Raw genomic sequence first — 26702 nt, forward strand, 5'->3', positions numbered from 1 at the left:
CATTACCACTGTCGTAATGTCTCATTATGTCTCATTCAAACTACAGATCCGCTACCCGATCTGGCAAACTTGCATAATGTAATGTAATGGACAATTCAATTCAATCCAACCTGTAGGGGGGGACGGAAGCGGGAAAAGTGCTTTAGTGTTGCTTTAACTGTCATGTGACCAGTCGTCACATGACCGGCCGGCGGTAGCCGTAATTTTGTAGGATATCATACAAATTATTGTGCATGAGTTTTCGTACAATATCATACAAACCTGTTCCTTGGATATCTGACATAACACTATGTTACCTTTGTCTCAGTTTTCTAACCTGATGAGAGAAATGGACTTTCAGTGGTCGGAGGCACCTGAACGTAGAATAAATTTAGAGCATCGTGCAGTCTCTGACTGGATATTCACTGGGCAAAATAGGCTGGACTGTAAAATGAATGTATTCCTCGTTGCCTTCGCTGTGGCCCGAGGCTGCCGAAGAACTCTGGGGAGAGAGGAGTTATTGCTTAAATGTGTTATGTGTGTGCTCCGTGCATTTGTATGTATAAAGTGTTGTAGCGATGTGCCTGAGGAGGAAGCCAAAGCTCATCCCTGTAACACAGTGGAGGGGAGGGGGAGAGGTGTCAAAACAAGTAATGAACGGTTGTGTGTTCCTCTATTCACCGCTCCAGTGTGGAGTAATGGGAGCCGCACATAATGAGATGCTGCACACACACACACACACACACACACACACACACACAAGCTGCTCAACAGTACAGTTTGGAAAGAGAGGCGCTGGCCCCTGTTGGTTACCAGAGGAAGTGAGCGTGTGCTGGACACATTCAGTTGGACTGGATTCAGTTACTTTGTCCCTCGGCTTGGCTTTCTGCCCTCTGTTACTGGCTTTTGGCTCAGTTACTACATCTCTAGGCATGCTATATATTGTCATTTCCAGTAGAATCACTTAGAAATGTCATTCATTTGCATGTGAGTGCCTCTGATTGAGGAGTTGTATGCAGTTTTAAATGGATGATTCAGATCTATCCGGCATAATTCAAGCTACTCTGTATGCTGAATGACTCCATTATAAATGACCTAATTTCTGTGATGTGTATTGTTTTTTTATCCATTTTTTATTTTTATTTTTAGCTTTGGTACTAATCTACAGTATTGAATGGGGAAAACAATGCGGATATTCAAATCCCAAAATTCACAATCGAAAGCCTACCTAATGAATAGTCTAATTTTCTTAAAGTAAGTTATGATTTCTTCAGGTCGTATTTCTTTATTTTTTGTTGAAGCTGTATCATGAAAAGTCATGTTACTGCACCTTAGCTGCAAGCACTTCCTGTTTGCTATGTAACCGTGGACACACAAACAACAATCAACTGGATCAATGTCTGTGTGTTCCGATCGGAATTAGTTATGGATCTGAAACGAAGGGGTGAGAAGTTTTAAGGAAAACTGCATTGATCAGGTTTAAAGGGTTAAATCTTATACTAATTCAAATATTTGATCAACTGAAGCAGTGCTGTTTCGACCTATCTCGGAGTACTAGGCCAAACATTCACTGGCACCCCTGAGTGGGTTAATCTTTTCATAGCCAAAATGATATTTTAATTATAGTTTCCCAATAAAAAAAACCCAACAGATTTCAAGAATTTGCATCCAAATCTTTGTAGTGTGATTAAGCAGCCCAGTCTCACGGCAATTTGTGAAATGGTCACGTTATTGAATCTGTTGATTTGTGTACTGAACACGTTAATGTCGTTATTTTTGTGTGGTGAGCACGGATTTTAAAGTAATGTATTTCAATGGGAAGCATTTTTCGTGATCACAGAACGTTTACGGTAGTGAGTAGTATTGATAAGGCGAAGATCCACCCAGGGAGGTTGGTCAGGGTGGTGGATGGGTCAAACAACACAGGACTTTCACCCCGGAGGGCGGGGATTGCGTCCCGCGTGTTGCAGTTCCTTTCCGTGTTATTCTCTTCCTAACCACAACCTTTCACAGTTCTTCTTTTCCTAACCACAACCGTCCCGTTGTTTTTGACACCGGCGTGTGGCGTTCCATGTCACCGTTGTTGTGTGCCACAGAGACCATGGATCGTGTCCCTGCGCCCGGGGATCGTGCCCCGCGTTTGGCGGTCCGTGGTGGCCCGTCCCGTAGTCGCCGGCGTTTGGTGTTTCATTTCCCCGTTGTTGTGTCCCCCAGTAGTGATGGCCAAATGAAGCTTCATGAAGCTTTGTGAACCATTTTCTTTATTTTCTGAGCCCACTAGATGGCGCTCTTGGTTTAAAGAAAAAGGCTCAAGGAATGGTAACTCAGTGTGGTTTCAACCCTTTGTTGAACAGAGAGCGCCATATAGTGGGCTCAGATAATGAAGAATATGGTTCATGAAGCTTCGTTAAGCTTCATTTGGCCATCACTATCCCCCAGAGCAAATCTTGACCTGTACATGAATCAATGAATCTAAATAACGTGACCATTTCACGAAATGGCGTGAGAACAGGTTGGATTAAGTGCATCTCTCACAAGACACGTGACAACACCCAGCGTTTGATCGGTTGGCTTCTCGGCCGCTTTGAGGTCAACTTGGTGTTTCAGGATTCGAACACCACGGCAACACCAAAGTATGGTGTTTGTTCTGTCCAACACGTTGGTCTTGTCGCAATAAGCGGTCTGCGTCGAATCTTCACTAAGCTTTAGACTTCTAGGTTTACATTCAACTGTCTTCGGCATTGCTTTCTGTGGTTCTGTATATGCATCTCATCACATGTGACTGAAGACATTAAAAGCTAACAAAACAGAGAAACTATTCCACACTAGATAATCGCTCCCCTTCCACGTCCTCAGACAATTCCTCAGAAAACGAGCCAGTTCACGCTGCAAATAGGATTTAATAGCGGTAATAACCCGTAGCAGCGAAACCCGACAGGTGATGCAATTTCCTGGGCCTTTGCTTTTCTTCTAATCTGGCTTAATAGGATGTGAAGCTTCACTTGTGCTTTAATCTCAGTGAACAGACCACAATCCTTTAGCAAAGCCCGACTTGATATGACAGGGTGCTCAGCAAATTATTTACTTGGAAAGAGATTACTCTGCGTGCTGAAAGGTGATGTAAGCCTAGCCCAGGATTGTTTTTGCCAGCATTGTGCTCCTGGATGTTTTGGGAGCTGACAGGGACACAGCACCGGCGGTTCATTGGTATTCTGTAGCCACTCGGCCTGTCGTGCTATACTATAGAATGCATAGACTTTGTGACAAAGTTGATGAAGCATGCATTTTCATCACAGTGCCAGGGCAGAGCCCCGACAGTGTAAGATGGAGGCATTGAGCAGAAGTGGAATAAAAAAGGTCTGAGTTAAGATACAGCGCGTGCGCGCACACACACACACACACACACACACACACACACACACACGTTATGCAATGTTTGAGAGATTGTAGTACATGCGTGTTGGCGTGTATATATTTGTACTGTATTTATATCTTATGTCTTCTGATATATTTGCACACACATTCCCGTGGCGGTAAACTGAGTGGGAGGATTGGCAATACATTACTGGTTAATGATGACTTCCTTTGACTTAGAGCAAGCATCTTACACACTGGCTCCTCATCATACTATAGAATGAATTTTGGCTATGGCCTAGAGCTCCAAAGATATATTGATTAGTTGTCAACTATTAAATTATCAGCCAACTATTTTAAAAATCGATTAATCGGTTTGAGTCATTATTTAAAAAAAGTAAAACTTCTCTAATTCCAGCTTTTTAAATGTGAATATCTTCTAGTTCCTTCTCTCCTCTGTGACAGGAAACTGAATATCTTTGAGTTGTGGACAAAACAAGACATCTGAGGATGTCATCTTGGGCTTTGGGAAACACTGATCCACATTTGTCATTTAATAGAGCAAACAACTAATTGAGAAAATAATTGATAGATTAATCGACAATGAAAATAATCGTTAGTTGCAGCCCTACAAAACCAGAGGTTTTCAAATAGTGGGGCGCAGGAGAGTTGTAGGTGGGCGGAGGCAGAGAGATGAAGCAAAGGGACAGGTGCATGTCGGTGTTCTAAAAACAATGGGAAGTTAGTTATTGTAATTTGGCCCACTGAATAGGCCCGCTCATCAAACACAGTAAACAGTTGCAGCAGCAGCAGTGGCTGTGCCCATTAAGTAGTGATGGCCAAATAAAGCTTCATGAAGCTTTGTGAACCATTTTCTTTATTTTATTTTCTGAGATGGCGCTCTTGGTTTAAAGAAAAAGGCTCAAGGAATGGTAACTCAGTGTGGTTTCAACCCTTTGTTGAACAGAGAGTGCCATCTAGTGGGCTCAGATAATGAAGGAAATGGTTCACAAAGCTTCGTTAAGCTTCATTTGGCCATCATTACCATGAAGGCAATTAAGGTACTCTAAAACTATTAGCTCCAAATTGCCACAATTTGCGTAGAAAAATCCTACTCCTTCTCAGCCAAATCTGAACAAAAATAAATGATTTTTCACATTTTTAGATTCAGTGAGAAGATATTGTCATCTCCAATGTAAATAAATCCATAAAAGTCCATAAATCCGTTGGGAAATCAGCAAAAAATAGAGCTCCTTATAACTGCAGAACTTGCCTGAGAATTATCATGTTTTTACGTTTCCTTCAGTATCAAAGTAATGCAGTAATACTTGTCTGAACATCCATGGGCTACAATGCAGAAAAGGAATTGCTAAAAAGCTACTTCTGCATACTTTGAGTGGTGCCAAGTTGCCAAAATGGAAAGAAATATAGGCTAATTAAACAGGGCTTAAATTATAATCCACAGCGTAACTCACTGAATCCTCCTCTTATCTTGATTTTGTCTGAAGGCTATCTCAAAGTGTCAGACTTTGGAAACCCCTGGTCTAAACTGCACCTCGCGAAGGTGATGAATAGGGCTGGGTATTGTTTGGGTCTTTTTCCGATACCGGTGCTAAAATGATACTTTTTAAAATGTAATAACAATAACTTATTTCACCAGTCAATTGCTGTTAAACAACAAAAAGAAGAACCACCAGATGGCAGAAGGGTATTTCACAACAACATTGAATGCACCAGGAGCTTACAAGGTGCAATTGAATGCACCATTAAGTCCAGTCGGTGTTGGTGTGTTTCTCCGACAGCAGCATTGGCCATAGTGCAGCTAGTTTACTACAGCTACAGACTGTTGGACATCCCGGTGTTGGAATCCTTATCCAGTGAAATACAGTCACACGTTAGACTGTTTAGCTGTCAGCATTTTAACCGTTTAACGGTAGGCTATCGTTACCTGCTGTCAACTGTAATGTTAACTAGTGTCACATCCAGTGATGCTTCTGTTGCCTGTAACATCCATTTTAGAGCACCAGAGAGCAGCGCAGGCATTTAATTAGCACAGAAATGAGGCAACGAAATCTGCGTTGTCACTTTGTCCGGTAGTTGCTAAGGCACCATATTGGCACTGGGTTTCGGTACCCAACCCTAGTGATGAATATGTATGGATCAGTTAATAGTCTAACTCCGGATTTCCACTGGATGCGGAACATCTGCGGACCGGCTCCGCTGTGGAATGGCTGCGTGCTCCGCCGTCCGTCAATACCCACTAGGTATTTGTTGCCGCACGTATGCGGCCATGACTGACAGCTGTAGTCACGACGGGGACCCACAATATCTCGCGAATTCACGTAGAATAGAACCACAAAACCAACAACAGTCTGTTTCCATCCAGAGGAGTAGAGGGGAAACAACTCTGTGCTGTGTTTTCAAGGTGTAGTGCAGGGAAATATGATCCGCCGTGAGCACGGTGGATTCTATTTTGAAAATTAACCGGATTTTTATTTTGTTTCTGTGCTCGACTTCCTGTCCCGCACTATCTGCCATGTGCTGAATTGCTGCGGAGCTCTCCGGCGTCCGGCAAAAATAGAAGCTCTGCGTATCTGCTCCGGAGGGCTGCGGACCGCCGGAGCTGAGGACGCAGTCGGAACGCAGCCGTTCCGCAGTCAGTGAAAATACATTGCCGGTAAGAATATGATAAGGAATTCTGTAATTTAGTCTTCTAAGCTTTACGAATAATGACAACTGTCTGGGACTTGTGCACGTACACCACTCTGTGTGAAGAAAATCATGTTTTTGACAGCAATCTTCACTCTGTGTTTCAGTTGTCGCCGAAGGATAGGATGCATCTTCTGTGTTATAAACTCTTCATGTGACCTCATATAGCAAAAGCTGCTGCACGTTTAACTCTGGCACAGACACAGTGGGGCTGCTTGGGTTGAGAAATGTTACTGTAATGTTTAAATAGCTGACTGCTGAGCTGTGCTCAGTAGTGGTGGCAAGCTGTGTCCTGTCTCCCACAACCAATAATTAAACCATCTGAAGAAGGGCAAAGAATAGTGATTATTCATGGCAACTTTATGCATTCGGCGGTTTGCGACTGCACATTTGCTTGCCTTCTTTAATAAGTGTGTGTTTGCTACACGCGTGTTCACCCTGCCCCGAACCTGGTCGTGCTTTTCTGATAGATCGTGGGCAGGGCTCAAAGCTGCAACTTCATCAATCATGCAGCTGAAAATGTTTGAACAGTTACATTGTTTTCCAGTGCTTTAGGTATTGACCTTAATAAGGATACAGACCCTAATTATGAATTTAACTCTTGTCTATTGCAACATTTATACCTACAGTCTTTGAATAAAAACTGTAGTAAAAGTGGCAAGCTATTATTGGCTGCCATAACTTTTCGTGCCTTTTGCACTTGCAGGCCAGAACTGTCAATGCAACAAAAACACATCAGTATGCAAGAAAGTGCATAAATCAGGTTACGTTTTCTCTCTTTAAGTTAACAAGCTTGACGAACTCCAAACACCAGCTGAGTCTCCGCGATTGCTCAGCATTATAGACGAAAGGTAAGATTGGTCACACACTGTTAGTCACGGTGTGGAAATTAATTATCCAACGTTTTGATCTCAAGGATCAAAACATAGTCATGGCTGAGCTTTATTGGAAATGACAGGGCCACTAGAGAATGGCGTTTTTTTTTATTCCTCGTTGTAATTTAGTCGATTATCATGCTGGGAATCAAATATAGTTATAGACAACAAAGGTGCATTCCATTAATTTCAGCTAGTACTACTACTCAGCCTGTGAAAACAGTTGTATTATGGCTCTGGGCGAGAATTCTGGTCAATTTCAACACGTAGCTCTGTTTTTATATTTAGTTTTTATTCGCTCTAACGATCACTTACCACTGTCAGGGTTGTAACTGAAATAAGAGGCTAAAGCAACGACAGTTCATGGAAAACAAAAGTGTAATTATGATCAGATCATGTGCCTGACTGATGGGGAAGTGATATTAATAGGCGTTGTGATTTACACATTTACAGCATCTGCTGTTTTCTTGCCAGCTTTCCTTCCTGTTTTAGGAAACAGCGACTGTATTGCTTTTTGCCTGTGTTGCATTGTCGGTTCCAGTGTTTTTGGAGGTTGACCCATTTTAGGGATTTCGATTTTGACCATTCTTTATAAAGTCTGTCCCCGAATACCATAACTTTATGGAAGTACAATCAATCATTGGAGTGCCCCTCTAATATGAACAGCTGGCATGGATTACTGTACGTAAATAGAATTACCAAAAGGTGTGATAATAACCCAGTGTCTGCCTGGTGTACCGTGCCTCTCTCCCACTGCACGCTCCGATGGGCTCCAGACCCCATGCATTCGGAACATAAGCTCTATGGAGAAGAGATGAATATTTCATCTGAGAATTGTTGCCTGTGTCTGAATCATTTTCCCCTGAATCTGGAAAAAAATCAAAACATTTTAAGTCGAAGGTTTTTTATGAAGTCTCCGAAGACCATATGTCCTACACAGAACTGCGAGGAAAGATAACGATATTTAATTTTTTCCCTAGGGCAATGAAGAGAGCTAAAATAATGCTGGGTAGATGGAAAATCATCACCGGGTACTAGCAGATAGTAATATATTCTCAGTGCTTGAAGTGGAAAAAAAAGGTGCCGGTACTCTCTTCTACAGTGAAAAACAAAACTTGGAGATATTGCTGGTACAACAACAATGTATTGTTATTTATTAACAACATCAATGTATGTATTTATTTAAACAAGGTGTGTGCAAAAATACATACTTTGGTCCCTTGACCTACAGTCAGGCCATCCATGTGTTTCATTACTCACGTTATCGTTGATGTCGGTGTCATTGACTAAGATTAAAGCTGTTCCGCTCACATCAACATTAACGTTAGTTTGAAGCTCATGAATCATACCTGATGTTTCTGGTTGGACTTGGACCTATGTTGACGTGTCTGGCTCTGGCACACATGTTCTTTTAGTACCTTTCTGAAGCCAGGCTAACATAACGACTTACAAACTCGACACACTTCTTTTTAGTTTCTAGGTTTTCAGCAGTGAAAAATCTGTTACGGTCAGACTGCAGGCATCAGACAGCTTTTCCAAACTGAGGTAAGTCACGTAGTGCCCTCTGGGTAGTGTAGTTTATGTAACGTTAGGGTCAATCTCTCTGACACTGACGCTTTCTCTGTCAGTGGTAGAGTACCGGCTACATGCGAGATGTAGCGGTACGCAAGAAAAAGTGCAGGTACGCTAAAGAGTAAAATGTAGAAGTGAGTACCGGCCCACTTCGAGCACTGTATGTTCTCAGTAAAATCCATACAAAAATGGACTTGACAGGGATTTGTGTCAACATGTGATGGTAAATAGATGGGGAAGCAAAAACACAATATTCATTTTGAGTCATATTGAGTAGAATTGAAGTAAAAATGAGCAGACTCTGGTCATTGTGGGTGTTTCTGTGATTCAGTCTTACAACAGAAAAATGTACTTTACTCCCACATCTCACCTACTCATTCACACTCACACTTTGTAACTTCAACTAAAACTCATCGAGAAGCCTTCTGTCCCCCCCCCCACACACACACACACACACACACACTCCATATTTGTGATTTAGAGTTGCCATGGCTTTGACTTAATTATTTATATTCTCTCAAGATAGTGAGGGGGGGGAGGGAGAAGCAGCTTGATAAATGGTCCGTGGAAAAAAACGGACACCGTATAGGCAATTCCAACGGGTGAGAGATATTGGCCAGAAAATAAAAACGCCTTCCTCAGCTCAGATAACACCTCAATTTGTCTCTTAAAGGAGTGAGAAGAATGGAGCGATACTTCCATTAAGGGGCACAACCGATTCTTTTCAATATCTTTCGAGAATAAGTGTGCCTTTGTGTCCCATTTTCTGAATGTCAGTTGTATTTGTTGTCGCTGCTGCTCGGACCGACAGTCAATATGGAAAGCAGGCAGAGGCAGATTGGTCGCCAATAATCAGTTTCCTCCTGGATTTGCTGATTGCCAAGCGCAGCAGATTGAATATAGGGAGCACACAGAGCTGCTAATATGCATCTTCAATGGCTCAGCGCCTGTGGTGAGACAGAAAGCAGTTGCGTGGTTGGGACTGTAGGAATGGCTGCTTTGTGTCCTGCTTCAACAACAGAAATGAGTTTTTCAGAGTGCTTCTGTGTCTGGGAACGTTGTTTAGTTCTCGTTCTGCGCATATTAACACAACTGTTAACATCAACTGTATTAAATATAAACATTCTCTCTCCTGCATTGTGTGCTCAGAATATATAATTCTTTCTTTCATTCATGGGCTCCTGTGCAATTTCATCTTTGTGTTTAGAATAATTGATGTGAGCTGCACAAATACATACAAAATTAGATTCATACACACACAATAAGCAAACCTTCAGTGATGGGGTATCCTTTCAGGCAAGGAAAACACAGAGTGAATACAGTGTGGTATGCATTGGCTGGTGAGAACGCATTGCTGCACATGCACCCAGTGGGAACGTCTCAGGAGGGTGACAATGTGTCAGTTCTCCAGGCTGAGTGCCAGAGGGGCTTTGTTTGTGGGGAAGTTGTGCAGAGAAATCTGCAGCCTCTTCAGTAAAGGTATTAGTGTTGTACAAGCCCCCTGCTCATGCATTACCTTCAGCTGGCCAGCAGAAGTCAGCATTGTTCTACATTAAAAGACCGACACATAACAGGACTGCCCTACAAAGGCAGAGAGCAGTAACTTCAGAGAGAAGAGTTTTCAGACTGGCCTGAATTATAAAATCAATATGTCCATCTCCAAAGTGAGAGAGGTACTGTGTGCATTTACAGTCTGCAGGTGGCACAGCAGTGGTAACTTCATTAATTATTCATAACTATTATTTATCCCCAACAGGCAGACACATTCTAATGGATCTAATTGACTGCAGTCTTCTCCACTTAGGACAGGAAAGCAGTCAGATTCCATGTTTTGTGTGGACATTTCTATTTTACTGCAAGTAAGAATCAGATCTGTTAATGCTGGAAAGTCAAATATATTTTTTCAGTCCTGTCAGGTATTTTATTAAGGGGATTTTTCAGTTTCGCTGCTTACATATTATTTGGATATAATATATAGTTCTGTTAAATCTTATCATATAGGTCTGGTATATCGAAGCTGTCCCCGAGTGCCGTAATGCCTGCCGTTTTGGACGGTATTATTAATATAGGTAGTCTATACATCAGGTTTACCTACACCGCGAGAACATGCCAAAATTGTAATTCAATTTGAGAAGTTTTTAGTTTTTTCTCCGCCGGTCGTCATGATTCGGCGTAACGAAAAAACAACTTTTTTTTTTGGCGTACACCGTTTTTGGCTTTTGGCCGTACGTACAGATCCTACGCACAGTTTTATAAATGAGACCCCTGAAGATGTCTAAATGTAGGGCAAAGTCACAGTTTTCACAGAGGAAGGTGGAAGAAGCTGAGGTATAAGAGCTGAAGGGGTTCAGCTCTGTAGACAGCAGGAGAGGGTCTACTCCAGAACAAGGACATGTCACAGTGCACAATGAAAGAAAATAGGAAAGCTCGTATGTAGCCATGGGATCCCCCTTTGGGGTTACGCCTTGAGATTGTTATTGCCTCTAGGCCTACACACACGCACACACACACACACACACACACACCATCTTAGCTGTCCATCGTGTTCGATGATGACGCTTGCTCCAGGGATGGGGGTTCAGCTTGGTTTTTAGGAGTAACTGGATCTCAGCTGAGTTGCAGTCAAACCAGTCCTGGTGACGTTTCCTTGATTGGCCAAGCGCCTCTGAGGCTGCACTATGAATAGCCTGGCGCAGAGCTGGCCAGTCGGTTGTTTCCTCCGGGAGCTTGTTAAGATTTTCAGCAAGGAGCCGTTGCAGGTTGTCTTTGGTGGTGAGGCTATTCAGCGCTATACAGTTGAGTTTTTTTGTTTGGAGTGGTCCTCGGGCCACGGGGTTGAATGCTCATGAGTAGTTTGGATCTGACCATGAGGTGGTCAGTCCAGCACTCATCTCCGCGCATAACATGGGTGGTGAGGACGTCTTGTCTGTCCTTTTGATGGACAATCACGTAGTCAAGTAGGTGCCAGTGTTTTGAGCGGGGGTGCTGCCAGATGGTCTTAAACCTGTTCTTCATCTGGAAGATGGTGTTAGTGATGACCAGCTGGTGCTCTGCACAGAGGGAGAGGAGTCTGAGCCCGTTGTGGTTCATTTTCCCCACACCATGCTGGCCATTGACTTCACTCCATACCAGGTGCTCCGTGCCCACTCTAGCATTGAAATCTCCCATGAGTATGAGCCTGTCCGTAACCGGGGTTTTCTGTAGGATGGCGTCAAGAGCTCTGTAGAAATCCTCTTTGATGTTGAGCTCGGCATCAAGAGTTGGGGAGTATGCACTGATGAGAGTGGCGAAGCGTTCCTTTGCCAGGAAAATGCGCCATGTCATCAGTCTTTCATTGATGCCGATGGTTGATTCCGGAATGCGCTGCAGCAGTTTAGACTTCACAGCAAAGCCAACTCCATGGTTAGGGCGGGTGCCTTCGGGGACCTCCTTCCAGAAGAAGGTGTACCCAGCACCAACCTCTGTCAGGGAGTCCTCCCCATGTAGTCTGGTCTCGCTGAGAGCTGCTATGTCGATGTTGTACCTTGCGAGCAAGGAGTTTGCGCGGAGGTAAGGATTTAGGTGAGGGTGCGCAGACCACACTCCCACCATGTCCTTGGCAGGTCTGGGTCAGGATCCAGTGGCATGGAGACCAAGACGACTGGAGACCCAGCACTGCTGCAGCCTTCATCCGCCTTCCCAGCCATTGTGATGCTCCACTTAGGTCAGCCATCATCCTCCGCCAGTTCTGCCATTGAGGTCACGTTTTTTTTTTTAAGGGTGTGCTCCCTTAGCCTTTGCCTTTATTGGCTACCCCACAAGGCAGTGGGACTATTTACCCATAGTTGGGGCAGTGGTTGGCGGGTGCCAGTGCATGTCCACTGCTTGGTGGGCCTGCACACCGCGCCTCTGGGGCCCACTGCTGCTCCGAGATCCCCTACAGTTCAGCCTGGGTCCGCTAGGGCCCAGTTACCGTGTGTGGCCACGAGGAGGCACAGTTTTATAATTGAGACCCCTGAAGATGTCTAAATGTAGGGCAAAGTCACAGTTTTCACAGAGGAAGGTGGAAGAAGCTGAGGTATAAGAGTTGAGGGGGTTCAGCTCTGTAGACAGCAGGAGAGGGTCTACTCCAGAACAAAGACATGTCACAGTGCACAATGAAAGATAATAGGAAAGCTCGTATGTAGCCATGGGATCACCCTTTGGGGTTACGCCTTGAGATTGGTATTGCCTCTAGGCCTACACACACACACACACACACACACACACACACACACACACACACAGTGTTTCTGCTGGTGTAATGTCGCACTGTCAGCGTGTGGAGGACTTACCATCAGCAGGCCGGGCTAACGAGAGGCCACGCAGAGACCCCTCCTCCTGGCTTCATCATTACTCCCACCAGTCACCGCCAAAAAAATCAATCCCTGATGCTGTGACGCAGCAAGATGGAGGACTCCCCCCGAATGTTTTCACTCTGCTTTTACACAATCCGACACAGCAAGTTGTGCAGCCTTTCAGTATCGCACAGAATGTTTGGAGTCGAGATGTAGAGTAGTGTGATGAATAAAAATAGTTTTTTCTCCCCTTCGGCAATTAAAGTGCAGGCATCACTGCTTGGATATTCACATGACCCCTCAGATTACATCTCAAAGACGAGATGAAAATGATCCATCTTCATTTACAGCTCTTCATATCTGTCTGGGCTGTTGTGTGTGTGTGTGTATATTCAATTGATCTGTTTATAATATTATGAATTTATATAAGGCTATCTCTCAGAATGAGTACCTATCGGCATTCCCCCCGCGCTCACATCTGCTTCTCATCTTTCACATATCACTACAATCAGCAAGTACAACGCTGACATTCAGAGCCTTGACAGGAAAACAGTGGGGACTCCTCGGCATACTAAATCTCACAGAATATGAATACGAAACAATGCTTTGAGGCTCGTGATGCCTGGATTTGCATAATTACACAGCACAGGGGTTTTCTCTCAGAGGTGCTCCTTTGTCTGCAAACTGTTCTTACTTTTGACATCCTTGTTCTATCCAGGGGGCTTTAGTAAGCAGCTTCCCCCACACATTGTGTGAGAAATTGAAAGATACTGTATGTGCATTTAATGCAAAGAGTCTAAAGAATAAGGCTGTTGTTATTGTATAGTTATATTATTGTCATCAAAACCCACTGAAAAAGACCCAAACCAAAAAAGTATATAAAAGTATTCTGTGTATCGAAAAATTACATATCTCTGATAGATCTTCTTCCTCTGTGCCATAGAACTCCATTGATGTCCAAAAACTATTAAAAACACAGCAGTGAGCCAAACTGTTGCACTGGGTGACAAGCTCCTTCATTGCCATGAACACACCAACAAGTCCTCCAAAACACACGACAATATCGGCCGTTCCGACCCTCTGATACGGCCCACAGGAGCATTTCAGAAATTAGCGGTGTCCCCGTGGAGGTGGCGAGAAATGGTCGCTATGATCGCACCACATCCACACTGTGCGGCCCATAGAGCAGGCGCAGTAGAGTAGCTGCTTCCAGTTTAGTACTCCAATAATCTGGAATGGGGATTAAATGATTTAATTGCGAGGCTCTGACTAGCACTAATTGACACAGTATATGGTGTCTCTGCTGGTTGCCTGGCAATCTCAAGATGGCGGCAATGCTCATTATATATGCATCATTTAAATGTAGCTCATGCATATATTTTATTTGAGCGTGGGAACAGCCTATGTTGTGTGTCTGTAAAGATGAATGTTTTCTTTTTTATATATCTGCCCCAAAGGAATACACATTTCTGTACATGCTACATACACTAATAGTGTGTTCTTGCTTCTCCCATTGCCTCTGTTTGAAATTCTCATCTTGTATTAACAGTAACCATCAAAGGACAGACATTGAGTGTGGCTGCGGAGAAATTAATTACAGCAGAAATGGTTCCTTGTGCACAGCAGAGAGAACCAATCAGGGTTGATTTGAGCACTGTGTTCAGCATCTCTATCTGACCCATGCAGCACGCTGCCTCATCAGATATGGACATTGTTATGCAGTTTATTGATAGCCTGGTCAAAGAAACAGATAATTAAATCCACTTTAGAAGGGAACAACAAAAGACCCTTTGAGATAAGCTGTGATTCCTCGAATAAACAAAACTTCCCATAAAAGTTTTGAAAGGTAAGAAGAATTGCTTTGAACTATCTCCACCGGTTTCCAGTAATGCATTTCTTATCACAGTTGCGGTGGCTGTAATCCACCATAGCACCGTGTTGTTATTAGATGCACATTGCAGCTTTTGGGTATAATTCCAATTTTTCATGATATAGGAGATGCGGCTTGTTTAGCTGAAGAACAAATTGTGCCCCAGGTACATACAGTCATGTGAAAAAATTAGGACACCCATGCTAAAGTAAAGACTAAAAAGAGGAATAAAAAAATCATCTTTTGGAAATTGATCTTAATGCCTTAATTAAAAAAATGAGGAAAAATCCAATCTTTAAGGACACCAATTTTCTTTGTGAATGAATAATGAATCGTAAATAAATAAATGTTCTTCCTTAAATACAGGGGGCATAAGTCAGTACACCCCTATGTTAAATTCCCATAGAGGCAGGCAGACTTTTATTTTGAAAGGCCAGTTATTTCATGGATCCAGGATACTATGCATCCTGATAAAGTTCCCTTGGTCCCCACATCATCACATCCCCTTCACCATACCTAGAGATTAACATGGTTTTATTTCAGTTAGCCTAATAGCTGGTTTGATTTGCATTGAGAGATGATTTTATGGAAAGTACCCCATGCCAATACAAATCTTAAAATCAAGTTCATAAAGTAACTTTCTTTGCATTCATTTGATTCCCAATCAAGATCCACTGGTAAGAATTGCTTTTGATAGTTAATATGTACTTACAAACTGTTCTGAAATGCAAAATAATAGAATTTTAATCATGTGATAAAATGTGCGATTAATCGCGATTAACTATAGAACTTCAGTGATTAATCGCGATTAAAAAAATTGTTTGACAGCCCTAATTTTAACCAGATTATGAGAACTGAGAATATTGTAATTCCTCACAAATGAAGTGGCGGAGCGTCATTCCGGCGCGCTCCGGCAGCACTACACCCCTGTTGATTCTATCTTTCCTACCCATATAATAGTAAGTATAACATGTGTGCTCCATCTTGTGGTTTAACATTAGAGCCAGTGGTGGCCCGAGTGATGCTGCTGTACATACTGTCCTCACTGTGGCCGACCACATAAAGTTCATACGAATTGTATAAACTTCTGGAAGGCAAAACTACTATCTGTAAATGTAATTCTGAAATTCCAAACAACATTTTCAAAACCAGATCAAAACATCCTTAACCCGTAGCAATATCAACACTTACTTCAGCAGTGATATTTGCAAACAGAGATGTTGAATAAAATCCCCCCAATCAATGTTTCCCACTGATACTGAGACACCTCACACTGCCTTTTAAAAGTCTGTTTGTCCCACCATTCAGAAAATACATTTTATTATTTAACCGTCATAAGAAAAACAAGCAGACACACTGTAACTAAATGCACAAGAAAAATATAAGTATACATAATAACATTACCCCCTTAAAGTAAGTAAAGTAAGTCCCTAGATAACAAAAAAATTGCCTCCCTTCACCAAACAGCCTCCAGTGCACTATAGCAGCAGTTAGACTAAAACGTCTAACCACGGAGAACCTTTTGAAAGCAGCACTCTCTTCATTTAATCTTCTTGCTCTCTAACCTGATTCCCCTTCATCCTCTTTGCCGTCGGTGGCCGGGGGAATCTAATTCATGAGAGGTCGATGACAGAATGGGGCCTGTGGTCCTGTTAAAAGGCTTTTGTGCTTTTGCCAGTGTGGAGAGATTAATGTGTAGTTAGAGCTGGACATCAAAGGATGAGTGTAACAGGGAATTTAGTAGAGAGGAGTTACTGAAATTGATATGAGCTTGACGGAAAGTTAGAAATGAAATCTGACACTTTTTTTTGTTTGACCACCACAAAACATCAGAAAACAGGATTTTAATATCACTAAACGGCCATTGCAACAACTGCAACAAAGGTGATACATCCAGATTACAAGGTATCATGCTAATTATTGGTGATTCCTAATTTGTCAACCTGTTACGGTATGTGTCCATCATATGTCCCCAATCCCCAATGTTAGTTTTTGGTTTTGACAGTGTTAGGATTTTGGCGGCTGTCCCCATTTTGACTGATTCATCTGCACTCGCAAATTGCCAGACCATTTTTATGGCAGATTGGCATTTGAACAAAGACCACTTACCTTTATAAAATGACTTGTAGTAGTTGGAGTTTATGTGCCCAGATTTTGAAATACTTTAGTCCGTGCAAAAGCTGTTAACAGCACGTTCTGTAAACTATCCAACAGGACACTGTTTGTAGAAGCTGTAACTACTATTTGTTTAATGCCTTCAACATTTCTTTTACCTCCGTTGTATATGTGTGGATGCAGACATATTAGATGGTTATCTAGCTATCTAACAAACAACCAACCCTAAAGCCACTGAGAAAACATATTTCTTTATCATTTTGGTGAACTGGCCAGTAATTCCCTAAATTAAAGATGCAATTTAGTATTGCACTTAAAAATATATATGTAAATATCAGTTAAAACCAAAGCAGCAGAGGCAGATAACTAACGTGTCCGATGCTTCTTGCAGTCAGCACGGTCGGGGCGGTGTGGATGCCGATATTACCCAACTACGGCCTAGGCGACTGTGCCAAAGGGTCTGGCTTCCGAGCCGCGCACCTCCAAGATTTTGTAACAACCCTGACGCAGTTTCACAGACCGCGTTGCAATGATTGGCTACAGAAGAGAAGAAGTCCATTCTTGGAGCCACTCTGACCGCTGCTCGGAAAATGTTGACCACAATCAATATGAATGACCAGTTATAGTCACAAACAGTGGATGCTACATTTCCCTGTTTCAAGTTTTATTATGGAGACACACACACCCATACTAAAGGGTCCTCGCCTGGGTCAGGGAACCCGAAGACGAGGCAAGAGACTTTGATTAACACCCCAGATGTTCCCTTGTTCACGGGCGTTTTAACCTCCTATACAGAAAAAGTATTGCCCGAGGGAAATTTCATAACCATATGATTTTCAGTAATACTTACAGTTTAAAGCTGCTCTTCGCGGAATCACCAAAAGTTCAAATCCGCTGAAAAATGCAGTCTCCGGTGAGTTGAGAGGAGGCTTGCTGTCAAAATCGATCCCCGCTGGGTTGCAACTCACCCAGTGGTTAAAGAGGAGTCAAACTGCCTTCCGTAGGGGTGTTCCCCTACCGCTCGGCAGGGTTGAAGAAAAAGAGAAAAAAATAAAAGTCTTCAAAAAGGCACAAAACAGATACGCGGGTTTTGTTCCCTAGTTCAAACTTGAACTCAGGTATTTTTATTTTACTTAAAGCAGAGAGTTAAAAAAGGCAAAAAGCTAAACAGAAAGAAAATGAACAAAAATGCACTAAGTCCCTAACAGGATAAAAAAAAATTAATACTCCAATACGGAGGTTCTTTCAGTACAAAATGCCCCAAAAGAGAGACCTCTATCATTGAGTTACTCCTTTTTATACATACATTGACCAGTTCACTCCCATCATGCCATCAGGGGCTGTCTCATCACTTCTTATGGCCTAATAAGGTATCATTTTTTAATGCAACTACAGGATAACAGACACTCACAGGAAGCCTCACATGTGATGACGTAACATATCCTATGCATTGCTCAATCTAACAGCCTTATACATTACACAAGCAAGCGATAATGCTCTTCCATCATACATGACAGCTTGACTCTCTTCTCCTAGCAGGAGCAGGTCAGTGTGAAGTTTCACCAGTACATATGTTTTACATCAGCTCCCCATTCCTTTCTCTCTTACATGAACTCAATATACCCCACATGAACTCTTCCCCTGTCTCAGATGCAGTCTCTTACAGGAAGTCTCATCTCTTACAGGAACGCACAAACTTCCCTTTTGCATGAACTGCAGGCAGGCCTTCACATACATCTACACTAAGCAAATGAATATAATGCTGTATCTAACATAGTATCTAGCATGATTCTTATTCCTAAACAAAATTATAATTACATTTATAAGCTGCAATATGATTATATATATAAGCAGAAATATAGTTGTAGCTGTTTTTGGGTTTTCAACAATTGGAAGCATGACTCTGCAGCCTACAGCACAACGGAGCAGAGCAACCTCAGGGGCATCATCGCACTGTGCCGCTGTTCTGGCAGTGGACCATTTGCTTTGGTCAAATGATGGTTCATATTTTGCTGCTTTTGACCCGCCTGGGTTGCCCACAACAGCGACTCCTACCCCCCCTCCCGCAGCATGACCACCAGGCATGAAATTGACCTTGGCCTGCAGGCTCTGCGCTGAGATAAGCCCAAACAGGCGCGATAAAAACCGATTCCCTGAGCACCCATGGACTGAGTGGTGAGAGAGCAACCTTGGGGCCATGACGTCAGAGAGGTTTTATTATCGCCTTACTGCGAGAGAGGAAAGACACGCAGAGAGACTGAACACAGCACGCCTGCCCACCTGCCTGCCATACTCTTGTGTGCCGTATTAAAATTCATGAGCTATATGGGTTTGAATGCCAAGGTTTATGGCAGTGTTCTCCCTCTGCATAGGTCCTCGGGGATGAACACCAGAAGAGATTAGAGAAGGATGGTGAAGAGAGATATGGGATCAAGAGGGGAACAGAGTGAGAGGCAGAGATATGGAGGATAGGAAGAGGTAAGGAAAGAATGGAGGTAAGGGGGGGTTATAGAGAGTGGATGGAAGTAGGAAATCTCAACCATTGCCAGACAGAATGATATATTGGCATTTCATCAAAACCCCAGATTACATTAAAAGCTATTCAATGTGAATATTACGTTTTTCATCTAAGGGAACGGAGCATAGTGAATACGGTATGTCTAACAGTACGTGTCAAAAGTGTTTTTTAATAGCATCGATCACCCCACTTTCCAGCATTATACGCTTAATGGTCCTGCTACTAGCAGTTATTAATTTCTCTTCAATGACCACTGACAAGCAAAGAGAACTAGACTAGGCTAGATACATCCTCCTAAAACCGTGATGGTTGCACCTGATTGGACGAATGGTTCACTAGTGGGCTGTCTGCGTCTGAATTTCAAAATGGATCAAAATGGCGGCTCGTTTGGAAACTTTCGCTTACAAAAATACAAATTTATACAAAAATAGTTCACCGAAATGTGTTCCTGAAAACATTTTTCACGAGAAATAAGCTGCAGCTGCTGAATCTGTCTTCATTTAAAATCAGTTAGAAATATTATGTTATGTTATCTCTCTCTCTCTCTCTCTCTGTCCCTCTCTATGGGGCAAACTGTGGTAATTGTAGCCATGTGGTTGTGTGTTTGTGTGTGTGTGTGTGTGTGTGTGTGTGTGGCTATGTGTGTGTGTGTCTCTCTCTCTGTCTGTCCGTCGGTCTCTCTCCGTGTGCCTGATCGCGTGACTTGCTGTGAGTCAAGACAGCCCAAATCACCATAAACCTGGCTGTTTTATTTTGAAATGTGTTTATTTTGGTAAAACATCCGGCTGCACTGTGGTCTTCCTGTATGTGATTACCTGCCTGGCATGACACATTCGCTCGCGTATCGCGCAAGAAATAGAGGAGACGCCGAAAATATGGCTGCACAGATTGGATAACATGGGCACTGAAATAAAAATAGCTGCACTTCGCTGCTATACGCTTATGTGTGCGGCGTGTTCCAGCTGTGACGCCACGTCTCTTGAAAGTTGATGCAACGCTAGTCACAGCCAACGAATGGGAAGTGTTAGTGATGGCCAAATGAAGCTTCATGAAGCTTCGTGAACCTTTTCTTTATTTTCTGAGCTCACTACATGGCGCACTTGGTTTATAGAAAAAGGCTAGAGGAATAGCAATCCAGTATGCTTTCAACCCTTTGCTGAACAGAGAGCGCCATCTAGTGGGCTCAGAAAATAAAGAAAATAGTTCACGAAGCTTCATGAAGCTTCATTTGGCCATCACAACTTTTTTTATTTTTAAGATTATTTTTTGAGGCATTTTTAGGCCTTTATTTGTATAGGACAGCTGAAGACATGAAAGGGGAGAGAGAAACGGGGAATGGGCCACAGGTCGGAGTCGAACCCGCGGCCGCTGCATCAAGGAGAAAACCTCAAAAAATGAAATGTTGCTGCCCACGAACATGTACCTTAAGGTTAGGGAAATAATATGGTTAGGTTTGAAAGAAGACTTTGTTTACCATGTGAACCATCTTAGTTTAGCATGTTAGCATGCTACATCCACCACCCCAATCTCACTTTCTGCCTCGCTTCATAAACACATTGCTTCTTGCATTGGCAGTGGATGGTGGCATTGGACCTGAGTCATGCTAAATCATTCAATACAACAGTAATTCTTTGGGATTTTGGGCAAAGAAATATTCTGAGCAGGATGAGAGGAAAGCATTAAGATGCGGATAAAGGAAGAAAGAAAGGAGTCTTAAGAGTTGAAGGTGACATAAAGCAAAGATGAAGTAGTAACGAGGGGGGAGGAACTAAATTAACTGCTCGAGGTCAAAGAGGATAAAACACTGAGGAGGCTTGAAGTACAAGCAGCTCAGACTAAAAAACAAAAAAACATGAGGGGCTTTCAGAGGATAGAAAGTTTACCTGGTAGAGAGAGAGGCTGGCAAACCTGGCAACTGGCAATGTACTGTGATGGATAGGAGGAAAGTGCAGGTGAGTGAGTGGGGGGGAAGTGAGGTGTGCAAATATGGAGAGAGGGATGGAGTGACTGAATGAGCAGGAGACTGGCAGACTGAAAAGTTAAGGCACTGACTGAATAAGGGAATGGGACACGGCTGACTGACAGATAGAGAGAGAGAAAGTGGACAAGAAAGAGATTGGGTGACAGTTTTACTTAGTGAGACATCGGGTGGAATAAGAATCGCAGGAATATGTGATGGAACAAGAGCCGTGCCGTGTAAAGACACAGGGGGGCAGTGTTGCATCAAACACATACTGTATTTGTTACTGCAATGGTTTGTGATTCAGGCATGTCTTAAGGTAGTTTACATGGTAACAGGTAGTTTTCACAGATAGTTTACACAGAAAAACCTTTATTTTACCCCTTCTACTTCCCCCTACAATACATTTCTGATCTGCAGCTACATTATGAACCATCCAGACCTCTAAGGTGGTCTGGGACAGGTCTGCTTTCTGTCCCCAGAGTCGGAACTAAAAATGGATGAGCAGGGTTTAGTTTTTATGCACTACATATCTGGAACAACCTCGCAGAAAATTGCAGGTCCGCTGCAACTGTGAAGCTCCTGTAACTGGTATATAAACTGTTAATAAATAATTTATGTTATGTTACACAACTGAGTAAATTTCATCTGCTGATGAAGGCCATGAGATGTGGCTGAAAGCTACAGAAAAGCTAGTATAAAGACCTTGATCAAACTATGGATCAAACTATTTTTTCCAAGCTTAAACTTTAAAGTAGTGATGGCCAAATGAAGCTTCATGAAGCTTCGTGAAGCATTTTATTTATTTTCTGAGCCCACTAGATGGCGCTCTTAATAAAAAAATAGGCTCAAGGAATGGCAATTTTGTTTCCCCTTTTGAACATATTCATGAAAGTAAAATCATACCATCTCCATGCTTCATATGAGAAGTTATAATTTTGACAAATACATAATTTTACACCTAAAATGTCCTTATATTTCCTTACAAACAGTATATTTAGTGTTTATTTACTGCTTATAAATGCTAAATAGCTGGGGTTGAAGTGAAGTGTAAACTGTCCCTTATATGGAAAAATACAGTCAAGAGTCTCTGAGACTAGTGCATTGTTCTCTGAGGAATCTCTCAAAAACATTTCAAGAGCTTGCTTATTAACTTGAGCCTCCTTAGAAACTCCTGAAGTTGTGTAACATCTAATTTTGGTTTGAAGAAAACAACCTTATGTTTTAATACAAAATGTTATGTCCTTTGACAGACCTGTTAAAACATTTGAAAAGGATGAATACATTTACTGGAAGCTAAATGGCTTAGTGGTGATTGCATTGTTGTTGGAGTTCGCAGAGTTTCTGTTCTGCCCACCAGCTGACAGTACTTTAAGTTAAACCCCTAAGTACATAAATACCACCGACTTGATCATCTGGATGTAAATGATCTGTGACTGTTGTGTCTTTAAAAAAGTGAAATAATAGTGTAACTTTCCCCACTGCCTTTTTGTCTACTGGAAACGCCTACTGGAAAGCATGTTCTTCACACAAATGCAATGTTTGGCGGTACATCGGTGTTTACCATGGATGTGTTTACTACTGTTGCCAGGCAGCCTGCTTTCCTTTACTTCTGCTTTCTACTTCTTCTCTTCTAGTCTACGTCTTGCTTATTCACAGACAACTTTGTTTGTAGGCCTCTTGGTGTTTCGGAGAATACTGCAACGTACAATGCATTGAGCATAAACGTCTACGTGCATACTCATACGGTGTCACGCGGGACTATACACAAAGCTTTACAGGTAATTGTGCTCTTAAGCCAGTACACATGCTCCTGTCACAATTACTACAGGCACTAGAGCGCTCCACCACTATACACGTAAATAGAAGTCGTAATTGCTGCTTGAACAAACAATAAAAAACTTATGGGGCCTATTTCGGTGAAGGACAGTCTCTTTAAATGTGTTCTTGTAATTGGGGTTAAAGCCAGTTCTGGTGCTGTATTATTTAAGTAATTAAAGTTGCAGCACATCTTTTTATACCAACTTCTGGGTCATAAGCCACATTGAGAAATGTTATGAGGGTCGATAGTTCTGGGTTTGCGATTCTCCACTACAGATTAGATGTCCTGTTTTTAAAGTTGTGATAATTAGAAAAAGCTTACTTGGCTCTTGTCCCCAGAATATGGCTCTCAAGGCTGTTAAACACAGTTAATTGAGCTAATGACTGGTTGTTCCTTTCACCTTCCGTCCCCATTGTGCTCCTTTCTTCTTGTGTCTTTTCTCCTGTACTTAACAACCTATTTCTACCCTACTTTTGTACAGCCTTTCCTCTCTTTGAGCACCGTGTGCTCAGGAAATGAGTCCTATTTTAAGATAGCTGACGTCAGACTCAAACACCCTTGGGTGTCTTTTTCTCTAAATGGGTCTAACTGTTGTAACCTCTCCAATTTCTGTGTTACCAGATGTTGCCAGATGACAAACTTTGTACAGAACTGGAAAATGCTTATTCATAACTTGACACCCAAATATGCTGTTTTGGCTGGTGTATAAGGGGTATTTAGGTGGAAACCAAAACCAAATATTTCCATTTTATATTGCACAAAACAGTGTGAGAACTATGAGTGTTTTCCACTTGTACTTGGAGGACGGAATTTCCAAGGTCAAAGTCGGAGACACGCTCCCTGAACTCGGACTTCCGAGTTGGGAAGTTGGACAACAGTACCCCAAGCTCAAAATCCAACATGGCTGCCCCGTGTATCAACAGGGGTGAAAGCTGTAGCAACATACAGTCATTAGTCAGTTCTGTCTTTGTGTCTCACTTAATCATTCGTACACACAGTCCTGTTCAACTTCTATCTGTGGCCATGTTGTTACGCTGTTTGTATGCACAATAAATGGCATAATGCATTGTTATTAAGTGGTATTGCTAACAGTGGCTAACCTTGCTAGAGCTACCCCACCAAGAAATATCTGACTTGCAAATGGGACACATTCAACTTGGGTGTGACGTTATTCCCAGCTCCGCCTTCCGAGTTCCAGGTAAATGGAACGCACTATTAGGTCGCTACAGATAGGAAGCTCGGCTTGTAGAGCTTTTTCCCCTTTCAGTTATTCTTTACTGAATTAAACTGAGTACAGTCCTTAGAATTAACTACAAATGACCCAGAACAGAGAAAATAGGAGAGAGAGCTACTGTGACCCACTCGCGCCAGCCTTCTTTGCCAGTGTGATAGCAGAATAGCTCGAGTAATTTACCAGCTAAAGAAGTCCTTACCTCACCAAGCTTCTGGAACCCCTAGTGATGGCCAAATGAAGCTTCTTGAAGCTTCATAAGCCATTTTCTTTATTTTCTGAGCCCACTAGATAGGGCTCTCTGTTCAACAAAGGGTTGAAAGGACCAACACGTTCTCACACTCATCTCGTAAAATATGGACGCTTGGTCAGGTGCCTTTGTCGTTCTTGACGCTAAAAGTCTCCTTTAGTGCTTTAAGTAAATGCGCTTGGTCGGGACTATTGCCGTCCCTTTAGCGCTTCAAGGAAACGCTCTTGGTCGGGACTATTGCCGTCCCTTTTGACACAGTTATGTTAAGGAAAAGGTCGTGGGTGGGCGTGCGGTTCTGTGACACGCGGGAGGAAAGAAAAAAACGACTATAGCAAGCGTGACAAGCAGGACGTGAATCCCGCTCTCCTGGGTGAAAGTCCTGTGTTTGACCCATCCACCACCCCAACCAACCTCCTTATGCAGAAATTCGCCTTTACATACTACTCACTAAATCCTATCTAACTGCTGCTCTCCTGTGTAATTATGTACGTTGCATGCTTCCACATTACATTGCTTTCATGTTCTTATGTTCCTTTGTACGGCTGAGGTTTTGTAGTACTACACCACAGCAGTTAAAAATGTGAGCGCAGCACTCGTGGAGCCTTAAAGAGGATAACACAAAGATGAAGGCTTTTGACAAATCAACCAATTCATTAGTAGAAAACTACTATTCTTGTGCCCACTTTAGTTTGTGGATTGGTGAAGCCACTTAAGATCAGAGTGTTATTTAAACAGTTGAGTAAGTGTGTCAGACATGATCTGAAATGTGATGTTTCTCTCTAGAAAGAGAGGACTGATGAATCACAGCCCAACAGAGACTCTGGTATTGTTTTTACCTTTCAAGTCTGTGTGTGCCCGTAGTCTGGCTCAACGCATGTACATTGCTGGGATAAAGCCTGACATCCGACGCCGGATGTCCCTCCCCTTTCGCTATCTCTGCTATATGGGCTTAGCGCCGCCCAATACGGTTGTGATTGGTGATAAGAAACACGAATAAGCCAGAACGTTTTTTTTTCTTCCCCTATCCCAGAATAGATAGGTTGAGTAGCCAGACCATACTCCAGTGCTGTGGAGATCTGGTAATGCGACACTGCCCTAGTCCCAACAGTTATGAGACCTACGTTTTCTTACTGCGCTGTACTGTAGGTCTGAGCTGATCAGGTGCTGGGAAAAGTTTCATAAATCTGCACCCCAATTAAAGACACGAATAAAAGAGAGAATCACCCCAAAGGTGATGTGATTTAAATAACTCCTTTTTAATAGGCAGCGGCTCAGAGGGGTTCGCTGGCAATTATCACTTGTGACCCACAGCAATTATCACCTGCTCCCAGCAGACAAAAGGCAATTTTGAACTAATTGAGTGCTAAGCCACAGGAGTTGTGAGAGCTTGACCTTTCAGTGGTGATTTGGAGGAGGCAGGGGCACATTTCGAGGCCAAAATGTCGTTCTAAGACTGTGACAATCAGCTTTACCTTTTTGACCTTAATGCTGTGCTGAAAGTCTGGGGACAGAGGGTAATTTACCATAGTACAGTGTCACATCACATCACATCATTTACTTAATCAGGCAGATCTAACAGCAGTTTAAATTGCCTATTGTTTTCAACGAGTGCTTGAATCAATTGACTTTGCTGTCTGTCATCAGAGGCTCATAATCCCGATTTCGCCCAGAGTATAAAAACAATATGCTGCATTATTCTTTGCTAGAGATTAGAGAAATTATCCCTTTCAGGCACACATATTATGGACAAATATTTCTGCTATTAGGGTTGCAGTTATTGTTATTGAGCCAGCTACTAAAACAAAGGCTAAATAGTATTGACATTACATTTTTGATTAATTTGGCATCTTAATATTACACTCAGTTTAGAAATTGAAGACTGCTTGTAAAACAATTTTCAAATACTCATCCATCTGCCATGCTGGTCTTGTGTCATTCCTTCCTCTGATGCCTGGTAAACTCAAGTCAAGACTTAAGTTCTCATCGCGGGCAGGCAGTAAACATTCGTGCGATCACGAAAATACTTGGAAGATGCAAACCTCTGCCGGATAACAGGAAGCATGCAGACTTGTGTGTCCGAGTCACGGAGTGTACGGTGAGCAGAGGGCACTCATGGGGCAATGCAGAAGCA

This window comes from Sander vitreus, chromosome 11 (genome assembly GCF_031162955.1).
Source record: "Sander vitreus isolate 19-12246 chromosome 11, sanVit1, whole genome shotgun sequence".
Taxonomy (NCBI): Eukaryota; Metazoa; Chordata; class Actinopteri; order Perciformes; family Percidae; genus Sander; species Sander vitreus.